The sequence below is a fragment of the Egretta garzetta genome, unplaced genomic scaffold (genome assembly GCF_000687185.1).
Source record: "Egretta garzetta isolate BGI_Z169 unplaced genomic scaffold, ASM68718v1 scaffold20, whole genome shotgun sequence".
Lineage (NCBI taxonomy): Eukaryota > Metazoa > Chordata > Aves > Pelecaniformes > Ardeidae > Egretta > Egretta garzetta.
This window is the reverse complement of record NW_009258388.1, coordinates 1,432,736-1,440,962: the sequence shown is the minus strand read 5'-3', so window position 1 is coordinate 1,440,962 and position 8,227 is coordinate 1,432,736. Positions and strand designations below refer to the sequence as shown.

Genomic DNA, 8,227 nt, shown 5'->3' with positions numbered 1-8,227 from the left:
GGGACCCGCGCCGGCGGGCTGCAGCTGGGCACCAGCCTCTTCAGGGACACGGGCGGCCCCCGCCGCCATCACCAGCACCTCCAGCCTGCCGGCGAGAGCAGCGACCACGACTACGCCCTGCCCAGCTCCCGGCCTCCCGGCCTGGAGGAGGAGTGGGCGGCCCCCGGCGGGATCTGCCTCCACGTGGACCGGGATCAGGTGTCGGTGGAGTTCTGCTCCATCTGTGCTCGGCGAGCGGCGGCCTCCTTCAAAATGTAGGGTCAAGTACCTGCTGCAAGTACTCGTGGGGTTCTCGCCCCTAGGGGCCTCGCGTCGTGGCGGAGGAAGCAGGCGATGGTGCGGAGGAAAAGAATAAATACAGTGGTGATGGGGTGGTATCGGGGGAGATGCAGAGGAGGTGGAACCTGGCGCTTAAGTGGCCGGGGTAACAAAACAAAACGAAACAAAACAAAACAAAATCTCTTGAACGGCACATTGGGAGCCAGATGGCGGCCTTGGTCAAAGGTCCCGTAAATCTGGCGCGTGGACGGTAGTGGTCTGAGCCTGTTTGGCCTAAGAGTCGTGCAAAGCTGCGTACAGCAGTGCGATAATTATCGTGCAAACTGACACGCGCGTGTACACGCAGAGGTGCCGGCCAGCGCCCGTTTGCAGCACTTGGGTGAAAAGATCATGCCGACCTGACGCATGAAGGTGTGCTCGGTTCCACTTCGCAGTTGCCAGTAAAGATAACGCTGACTACCCGGTCTTGAGTCAGATAATGTCTAGCCTGCTTATCCTGAGGAGCCGAAAATGCTTGCTTAGAAAACCAAACCAAAAACTTCATTAAGACATCGTCACTGGACAGACTTAAGAAAATAGTAATGATCGGCAAAAGAAAGCATGCATATAAAATTGTACTGCATCTCAGTTATACATTACTATTAAAACCTCTCTGACAGTTTCTCTTTTAGGTGCTTGCCCTGCCAGGCTCCGTTGTGTAGGGGTTAAAGAACAGTCGTTTTCCACCTCGCAACCTGGTAAGGATCAATATATTCCCATAATGCGGTATCAGACAGCTTGCTTTGCTTATGCCAGTCTCTTGTAAATGACTGGTTCAGGAAATGATTTCTCTGGTCCTTGGCCTACTCTGCCAGAATGTTTCTAGCTCTGGATGATAACTGATAGTGAAAATTACAATCACGTCATTCTGATTAGCGTTTTTCCTCTTTTCCTTTTTAAAATGAATATGCACATAGTAGCCAATGCATGAGCTGTGTTTTCAATTAAAAAAATGAATGCTTATGCCATTTGAAGTAGGAATTTTTTGTTAAACTAAGTATCTGGTGAGCTGAAAAAGGGAAAATACGCTAATAAGGGGGATGTGACACTTACAGCTTTTTATCATAAGGGGACTGTCCCAAAAGTGTAAGTAAATTGCTTTTTAATTGGGAAAAAAAAAAAATTGTGACCTGTTGGTTTAAAATACTGTCTAGTGTCAGGGATGCACGGTACCTTTAAAAAGTCCTTCTCTAGCTTGCTCTAATTCATGATGCGGAGTTTTCCCCGATTAAACAGAACCTGAACGTTGGTTATATCTGTACAGTGGAATCCTAATGTAGAGGAGTCACTTTTTTGCATGGACCTCTAACGAGAATTGCGGTTTGAAGAATGCAGTGCATCGAAGTAACTCATTACTTTAGCTTCCCATAAGTAAATCTCTGTGCCCGTGCACACTGAAATTCCTATGTTACTTCAAAGTCGCTTTAAATTTTAAAGATATTGCATGTATATGCATGTGCTTAATTTTACTGTAGAGTTCTTAATTTAGCCTCTTACAGTATCCAGCAACCTATAACTTTATACAATTAAGCACAGTTTGAAGATGAGCAAATCTGTATCTTGAGGCTAATGATTTGAAAAATGCTCCATAATTAACTGAGATAGGAGGAAAAATAGTTTGACAACCAGTAGCGTGTGTTTTCTTGTACTAGTCAGTGTTTCTCCCTATCACAAAAGACGAGGGGGTTGTTTTTTCAGTTGTATTATAATGTTTAGGTTGTTTATCTGTATGTCAGTTGGGGGAAGAAGGATTGTGAAAATGATAATATGTAAAGTGAGGTTTCACAAAGAATCGACTTTCCTAAAACGGTTTCATTTAATAACTTTAAAAAAAGATTCTATTTAGTGTTTCTGAAGTCTCGTTCCTTAAAGCCTTAAATTTTGTGTTTAAGGCTGAGTAGAAGGTGAAAGCGTTTTCTCCCAGTCATTTGCTTCAGTGGTGCTAGACCCTATCGAGCATGCATCAGTATAAAAGGAGTTTGATTTTTCTTTGTGAAACATCACTGTGTGATAAAGTATATGTGTATTTAGCATCCTTGTTTTTCTTTATGCTAAAGTGGATTCAGCTGTGTTGGGGCAGAAGAGACGGGACCAGCTGCTGGCCACATTTCCTGCTTTATTTTAAAAGGTAGTATAAGAAATGAGAATAAAGAGGTAACAGGGCTTTTGCTGTCTTTCGTTTTAAAAAAAAAAGAAAAAGATTGAATGCTGGGATCATTTACTGTCATCCAAGATGGTTTTTAAAAGACAATATCCTATCAAACAGGTTTTACTGCAGCGTATGCAGAATTCCATCTGTTCAGGGTATATTGCCAGTACAAAAGAGGTTTAGTGGGGTATGTGTTACCTTACACCCCTCTGGTGGCATCAACAGGACTGTTCAGAGTTTCAGCCGTAAGTTGTGTAACCCTGCTGTAATTGATGGGTTATACCAGTGCCACAGGAATCAGAGTTAACGGTCAAGACCCGTACTGACTGATACCCAAAATGGAAATAATTGAGTTAGATTCAGCCTAGGCTCAGTCCGCCTAGCTCAGACTTCATGAACATGCTTTATTTTGAAGTTCTAACATGCCTGATGAAAAGAGAAACGCTACTGTAGCAAGTATGGGACGTTACAACGGCATTTTTACAGTTACTTCAGTGTAGAAGTGTTTTTTAAGTTAACTTAAATATGCATCCTTTCTTTTTGCATCACTGCTAAATGGTAGAGGTCAGGGACTTAGTTCTGGTCTCTGTTGCGAACCTGCACATCGCTCTAGTCATGAAACTACCTGTGAGCTGTGTCTTGAGAGTAGCTGATTTTCTGACATGCAAAATGATGTATACCAGTACAAGAACAAGGTCAAGTCCCAAGAAAGTAAGTGGCTGCAGGCATTTCTAGTGCCTACTGAACCTTATTTAAACCAAATAGAGGGGAGGAAGTTATTTGAAATTCTAACCGACTGTACTATCTGTATGGTGTATTATTAATGTAGCTTTTTTAAGTGGAAGCCTTGAAATGACATAACTTAATACTTGAAAATATATTGTAAATGTTTCTTTGTAATTATGTGCCATCCAGATAAGAATACAAGATCATAATAAAATCAGACTTGTTGATCTTTCAGTTTATGGGCTCAAATGTTTTTTTCATCTTTTTCTTCTCATTAATGCCTTGCTTTAATTGAGTGGGTCGTTACACCAAGTGGGAGAACAGAAAGGGGAAAATGCTGTTGCTGCTCTCTGTGTGGGTCGTCTGTTGGAAAACAAGATAAAACGGAGCAGGGTATCCAGGAGAAATGTTGTTACTCCTCTGTCTTTCAAGTTAAGTTTGTGGTGAGGACAAAACGAAGGCCTTGTTCCCCGAACTAAAGATAGAATTGGACTTCTGAGAATCACCGCTCCTCCTATTTTACAGTTGTTTTTCTTTCTGAATATTTTATTAACATGGCTATGTTTGATCAATAAACCATGGAGGAGGTGAATACTTGCATAAATGCTTCTGTGGTCTGTTGGCATCTTCCTGCTTTCTGTCCCATTTTTAGGTTCTGAAGTTTGGTGACTAGTTAATGATATGCTGTTAAACCATAATCTGTCATCAGATTGTTCTGTGATAAACGCTGGAATGAGTAACAAAAGGTTTGAGGGTGCGGAAAGGACAGAACATCTGTAAAGCTCCGGAGTGAGCCATGCACTGTAGTCCTTGATTTCTCTTAACCTTAAATGCTTTATTTGTAGAGAGCAGTTTAAAAGAGTGTGCTGGCTTTCTAGCATCCAGGCATTCTAGTGAAAGTAGTCTGCAGCTTGATAAAATGGAACATTTAAAAAAAAAAAAAAAAATTGCTTAAAAATTCAATAGCGTACTGACATGCTCTGCCTTTTTGGCCTCCGGTTGTGGAAAATACCCTGTTCAGCGTTGACATTGGTGTTTGTGTGCACCACAGAACCAAGTGCCGGCAGTGTTAAACTGCATGGCCGTGCTACCTTCATTTCCCAGTATTTCTCCACACCCCCCGCCCCCAGTTGCTTGAAGGACTTTTTAGCATTTAAGTAAGAAACAGTTCCGTGCTCAGTTCTGTGTTAGTCCTTTACAGTTTGATTCTGGTGCTTGTGACTCTTGGTAGCATTCTAAATTAACTTCTTGCTCTTTCCTCTGAAGAGCTTAGCAGCATCCAGGAGGAAAAAAAAAAAAAAAAAGAAATTGGTGTTTCTGCAACCTCTAGCTGCCTGGAGAGATGATACTAAAGTAAATGTGGGGAACCGTATTCCAACACTTGGCATCTGTTGCCACTTCCAGATGATCAGATTTCTCATGCTGCTGGGCAAAACCGTAATCGGTTTCCCCTGTGAAACACGGAGATCTCTTGCACAACACAAAGGCCTTTTGTAAATTTACTGGTTTTTAAAACCTTAGTTCTCTAGAGCTTGTTGTTAAAGAAGTTTTCTGCGGGAACGAACAATGCTCTGTTTATAGGGTTGTATTTGCCGTTACGTTAGGCTGTAAATGTCTCGGGGATATACTAGGTACGGGGGTTGTTCAAATGGGCTCTGTTTAAAGAACGCCCCGTGTAAAGTTGTACATTGACAGTAGCTGACTGTGCAGATTTCCCCTGTTTAAGCAGGATACGCAGATTTGGAGAAAGAATTCTGCCTTTGCTCATTAGCAGGAGGATGCTGGGAGTGGGCACAGGGGAGAGGAGGGTATCGTTCGCAGGGGGCTGTGGAATAGATTGTAACGTTGAGATGCGGCATCAAGAATGGCTGTAGACAAGAATCAACAGGAGTTGATTCTTGCCTACAGCCAGTCTCTCAGCATTCTTTTGGCAGGAGCTCAGACCTGGAGTAGCCAAAAGGCCATCGACAGAGGTTACGTGTTAGACACAAGCGTTCTAAGAACGCAGTAGAAGTTATTGCCGCGGTACGGCGTCAGCAGTGGGATAGTTTCTGCTGAAACAGTAGCAGAAAGGATCCAACTAAAACCTGCTCTAACTCACATTTCCAGGCGGGGAGGCAGTGTTTGCAAGGAGTTTGTGACAGTTGTAGGAGGCCGAGAACCGGTAACGGCTCGTCCTTTGACTTGTGGAGCTGTACAAGGTACGTTGTACCCCGCGTATGACATGGGGAACGGAGGGAACGTTTCCAGATTTCCGTGAGGACGCTCCTTCACGTGTGTGTGTGCTCAAGCTCACTGACAGCACCTCAGTGTCCTGAATTGTGAAACAGTTTCAGTCTTTACTCTTTAACTTAGTTCTGAGAACTTTTCTTTTTCCATGGGTGTTTAAGGAGAGGTACGCAGGGTACAACTGAAAACTTTCCCTTTTTATACGACGTCTTTCTTGCCTAAGGAGCATATAGGTGACCTTTGACATGGTCAATGCCCACCACTTAAAACACAGATTTGCAATTTGTGTATTCATCAGTGATGCTGGAAGCAAACAGCGGTCTTTGCAACTTCCTAAAACCATTGAGGAATGCGTTCTTTGTTCGTGTTACATACACCTTCACCTTTCGCCCTAAGAAATTGCTGTCTAAAAAAATGGGGCTTGTCCAAGTCAGATCAGTAAATAGCAGAGCATGCATTTTGATTACTCTCAGAGAAATTATCATCACTTGAATTGATACCAAAATGCAAATAATACAGAAGACGGGTTTGAACGTCACTTTGTAAATTTAAAGTGCTAAGATCTGTTTATAATGTCTTAACTCTATCTCGTTAAGCACTCACAAGAACAATTTTTGTTCTTAAAGATACTATTGCAAACTAACAGCTTTATGTTATCACAGGTAAGTGGCTCTGTTGGTTGAAGTCTGCTGACTTCTGGAGATCCCATAATTCACTCTCTTGTAAAATACTTGCTCCGTGAGAATCTCTGAAGTGGGGGTGATGAAGGTAAGGCCAAACCGGCCACCACACGACGCAACAATACGCTGAATTAAGGAAAACTCAGCGAACTTTAGGTAAGAACTGCTGCAGGGGCAGTCTGCCTCTGCTGCTTCCCTGCACCAGCCAGGCCCCTACGCCTGGTTACGGGAAATGGTCTGCCTGCTGTAACAACCGATCTGTTAGGAAAACAGTAGATAAGCATGGTGAAACTCCTTTAATACAGTTTTCAGCAGGGCTAGAGCATAAACTTTAAACCAATTCAATTATAGGTCTCAATGCTGAATTCTTAATTCTCATCAGTAAATATTTCCATGTGCATCTCTGGGGGTATGAGAATTTGATTGATGTGTATGTGGTTGCTGACCAGTCATCATACAGGTTTTACAGTTAAGACCTAACATCAGATTGAGATGACTTCTTCTGTAGAAATAAAATCCTGATTTAGTTCTCAAACTGAAGAGATCTCCTGCAGTAGGAAAACCAGCAATTTATATTGCTCTAGAACATACAGTCGCCAGTGCGAAGACAAGCCTGATGCGTAAGTGAAAGACTCCAGCCCACTAATCACAGAATCACAGGGCTTGGAAGGGACCTCGGGAGATCATCCAGTCCAACCCCCCTGCTCAAGCAAGGTCACCCAGAGCAGGTTGCACAGGACATCATCCAGGCAGGCTTTGAATATCTCCAGAGGAGACTCCACAGCCCCCCTGGGCAGCCTGTCCCAGTGCTCTGTCACCCTCGAAGTAAAGTTCTTCCTCATATTCAACTGAAACCTCTTATGTTTCAGTTTGTGCCTGTTGTCCCTTGTCCTGTCACTGGGCACCACTGAGAAGAGCCTGGCTCCATCCTCGTGACACCCACCCTTAAGATATTTGTATGTGTTGATGAGATCCCCTCTCAGTCTTCTCTTCTCCAGGCTGAACAAGCCCAGCTCCCTCAGCCTGTTCTCCTAGGGGAGATGCTCCAGTCCCTTTATCATCCTAGTTGCTCTCCTCTGGACTCCCTCTAGGAGTTCCTCATCTTTCTTGAACTGGGGAGCCCAGAACTGGACACAGTACTCCAGGTGGGGTCTCACCAGGGCAGAGTAGAGGGGGAGGAGAACCTCCCTCGACCTGCTGGCCACACTCCTCTTAATGCACCCCAGGATGGCATTGGCCTTCTTGGCAACAAGGGCACATTGCTGGCTCATGGTCAGCTTGTCGTCCACCAGGACTCCCAGGTCCCTCTGGGCAGAGCTGCTTTCCAGCAGGTCAAACTAATCGCAAAACTAGAGGTAGCTGAGACACCACGGTAACAGCACCAGCCCCGTCAGGCCTCTCAGCACAGTTCCTTGCTTCAGGAAAAGACAAATCTCAAGGCAAACTGGTTGCAAGGCAAAAGTTTGATCTGACTGGGCTTTTTTTTGGGCACTTCTATCATGCTGGGAATTCCGATGCGAGTGTCACTCCTGCTTGTTCTGCGATAGCAGTGTGCTCTGCAGTGTATGGAGTGACCCTTGTTTGATCTGACTGGGCTTTTTTTTGGGCACTTCTGTCATGCTGGGAATTCCGATGTGAGTGTCACTCCTGCTTGTTCTGTGTGTGCTCTGCAGTGTATGGAGTGACCCTTTTAACAGCCTAAACGGGGTAATCTTGTGACAAATTCTGCGCTAGCAGAATGGGAGAAAGTTCAGGGAGAAAAATACTCAGATTTTGAGGAATCTAGAAAAAAAATTGCCTTGACCTGTTCCCCCTCCCCCCGTTTGTTTTTTTTAAATCACTGTGCTTTGCAGTATGAAGAAAAAAAACCCTTTTTCAGTAATACTCATTTATACACCTTCTAAAAGACGTGGCATTGCCTCAGAGCCAAACACTAGGCAGGCAATATAAATGCTTGTTCTTTCCCCTTGTTTCCAAAGAAAAACCACCTGCCCTTATAAAGCTGTTATTCAGGTGTATACACCAAGCTGGACATAATCATAGAATTATAGAATGTTTTGGGTTGGAAGGGACCCCTAGAGGCCATCTAGTCCAACCCCCCTGCAGGAGCAGGGACACCGCTAAC

At 44.0% G+C, this 8,227-nt stretch overlaps 1 long non-coding RNA gene across 1 annotated transcript; it reads left to right on the top strand.

The window, feature by feature from the left end:
- Window positions 1–6: 6 nt before the first annotated feature.
- LOC118452672 lies at window positions 7–5,389 on the top strand. The gene is made up of 3 exons (XR_004842481.1): window positions 7–1,016; window positions 2,376–2,446; window positions 5,303–5,389. It is a non-coding gene; the product is annotated as an uncharacterized LOC118452672 (long non-coding RNA).
- Window positions 5,390–8,227: the final 2,838 nt, after the last annotated feature.